Below are 3323 nucleotides of genomic sequence, written 5' to 3'. Positions count from 1 at the left end.
AATGTCTTATATAGCGCATAATACAAGAAAGTTGCCCCGATGCGCTTTACATCAAAAAAAAAAAATTATAAAAATTAAGAAACATAACCATGAAATATCCTAATAATAAAAAGAGAACTAATAACGAAAAAAACGGCATAAATGGCAGAAGAATCATTTTCACTGCTCTGTTCTCCAGCACTTTAAAGGTCCTAAAGTTAGGGGCTCGCTGAAACAGTATTCATAAGAGCTCTAGTGAAAATGATATCTAGCTAGCCTATCCAACAAATTCTACTTCCACAATGTTCATTTTGCATATAGCTCCAACACAATTTACAAACTAGCACTTCATTTCAGCAGAATTTTTAAAATTAAAATTACCTTTGCTGATCTGTCTTGACTTTCTCGACATCATTGTGTAAACTTGTAATCTATTGAAAAACAATAATTATGAAATTGTATTCAAATTTATATTTTTTCAAACCAGATGAATAAATTTCAATAATGATGCAAGTTCAGTAACTTCAGTACATTGTGCACAGGTTAACACAATGTGCACAGAAAAGATAAAAGGCAATACAAATGACACTTAATTATTTACTAAGTAAAATTAAATGCTGTTTCTTATTTGAATTATAAATTCCCATGTGACATACATTGATATTTGTATTATGAAGTACACTGGAACACTCAGCCATGTTTAGCTATAAAATGACACAAACTGGTTGCATAATTGTGGATTCAAAGTGGCTTGGTGGGAATGCTTACCTTTTCACCATTTTCAACCAGTAACCTGTCCCAACCATTCACCTGTGTGGCTTGTTGCAGGAATATTTTTTCTTGTTCTTCAAGCTCTACTGTCCACTTGTTGATTGATTCCTCTAACTCCCTATAATTCATTGTGGGACCTGTAGGACTAAACATAATGTAATGTAATATGTTAACTCCCTATAATTCATTGTGGACCTGTAGAACCAAACAAAATATAATGCTATATGTTAACTCCCTATAATTCATTGTGAGACCTGTAGGACCAAAGATAATGTAATGTTATATGTTAACTCCCTATAATTCATTGTGGGACCTGTAGAACTAAACATAATGTAATGTTATATGTTAACTCCCTATAATTCATTGTGGGACCTGTAGGACTAAACATAATGTAATGTTATATGTTAACTCCCTATAATTTATTGTGGAACCTGTAGGACCAAAGATAATGTAATGTTATATGTTAACTTCCTATAAATCATTGTGTACCTGTAGAACTAAACATAATGTAATGTTATATGTTAACTCCCTATAATTCATCGTGGGACCTGTAGGACTAAACATAATGTAATGTTATATGTTAACTCCCTATAATTCATTGTGGAACCTGTAGAACTAAACATAATGTAATGCTATATGTTAACTCCCTATAATTTATTGTGGGACCTGTAGAACTAAATATAATGTAATGTTATATGTTAACTCCCTATAATTCATTGTGGGACCTGTAGGACCAAAGATAATGTAATGTTACATGTTAACTCCCTATAATTCATTGTGGGACCTGTAGGACCAAAGATAATGTAATGTTAAATGTTAACTCCCTATAATTCATCGTGAGACCTGTAGAACTGAACATAATGTAATGTTATATGTTAACTCCCTATAATTCATTGTGGAACCTGTAGAACTAAACATAATGTAATGTTATATGTTAACTCCCTATAATTCATTGTGGGACCTGTAGAACTAAATATAATGTAATGTTATATGTTAACTCCCTATAATTCATTGTGGAAACTGTAGGACTAAACATAATGCGATGTTATATGTTAACTCCCTCTCTAATTGTTTGTCTCGCCCAGTGCACATGGTTTTAATAATAATGGTTTTAGTTAGTCTCAGCATGCCCAGACGTTGAGAAAATTTGTTCTGTACATTCAATTTTAATTCAGCCTGTGCTGCTATTTTTTGAATTTTAAATGTGATTGAATAAAATATACCAAGAATACAAATATGTAATGTAAAAAGTTCTATTACTGTCTATATCAATTAAAGAAACAATTTTTGTTACAACAATATTTTTTATTCTAACAATAATGCACAAGAAACATATCGTCACTCACATCACGAACACAATCAAAGTAGATTGTGGTCAAGAAAGTGTGTCAAAATATGCGCTGCTGATAACGACTTTTTGTGTGGTAAAGAATACAATAGTGCTTGACAACCAATACTTGCTCATTTTGACGCGTTACTCTGATTTCACGAACTAACACAATCTACTGGTTTTAATGTTATTGAATTAAATTTACAATATTTACTCTGTTATATGTATATATGTATGTGTTTGTGTATGTATGTGTATATGTATGTATGTATGTGTGAATATGTGTGTGGGAGGGGTGTGTGTATGTGTGTGCGTCTATGCATGTATGTATTGTGTGTGTATGTATGTATGTATATGTTAGCATGTGTGAATGTGTGTGTGTGTATACATATATGTATGTATATGTGTATGTATATATATTTATATATATATATGTGTGTATGTATGTATATATATATATATATATATATGTGTGTGTATATATATATATATATATATGTGTGTATGTGTGTGTGTATGCTGTATGTATATGTGTATATATATGTTTGTGTGTATGTGTATATGTATGTGTGTATAAGTGATGTATTAACCAACTTACTTATATTATTAGTATTTATTTTTATCTCTATTACTATTTTTGTAAGCCCTTTTTTTATTTATATTTCGTTCTACCGCAGTATTTTCTTACTATATTTAATCACAGTAATTAAGTTTTTACTGATTTTGTTATTGTTGCACGTCTTTACGGCTGTGCCTCTGTTATAAAAGAGAAGCAATAAAGTTACTTACTTACTTACTTACTTTGATTGTGTTAGTTTGCAATGTGAGCGATGATAGTAAATACATTTCTAATGTTGGTATTTATTATATATCAAAAATCATGTAAATATGTGCAATAAATATGAGATAGCAACTTACTTTGTTGTACCTGATGCTGTCGATGAGCCTGTAGCTGTTTTCCCCAGACCTTGAGATAAATATGTAAGAGAAAATTAAATTATATGCATTAAAAATACAGTACTATAAAATACAATAAGACACAAACATTGAATAGATCTTGTGCCTACGAGATGGCCAGGTATAATTTTTCCAGTGATGGCTAAAATTATTGGCAACATGTTTAGAGTAAAAGTAAATACAGTATATATATACAGTATACCAGGTTCTCACCACACTGGTCGGTGGTGGTCGGCCCGTCCAATGCTCAACACTTCCGACCAGTATTTTTAGGCTGCCGACCACC

At 31.1% G+C, this 3323-nt stretch overlaps 1 long non-coding RNA gene across 1 annotated transcript; it reads right to left on the bottom strand.

The window, feature by feature from the left end:
* Nucleotides 1-266: 266 nt before the first annotated feature.
* LOC117112290 lies at nt 267-3096 on the bottom strand. The gene is made up of 3 exons (XR_004446013.1): nt 2999-3096; nt 748-895; nt 267-410 (listed from the first exon to the last, which is right to left on the bottom strand). It is a non-coding gene; the product is annotated as an uncharacterized LOC117112290 (long non-coding RNA).
* Between the last annotated feature and the right edge of the window lie 227 nt (nt 3097-3323).

Source organism: Anneissia japonica, unplaced genomic scaffold (assembly GCF_011630105.1).
Source record: "Anneissia japonica isolate Jap-2015-1 unplaced genomic scaffold, ASM1163010v1 scaffold1709_len327053_cov138, whole genome shotgun sequence".
NCBI classification, from domain to species: Eukaryota; Metazoa; Echinodermata; class Crinoidea; order Comatulida; family Comatulidae; genus Anneissia; species Anneissia japonica.
This window is presented reverse-complemented; position numbering and strand designations above follow the sequence as displayed.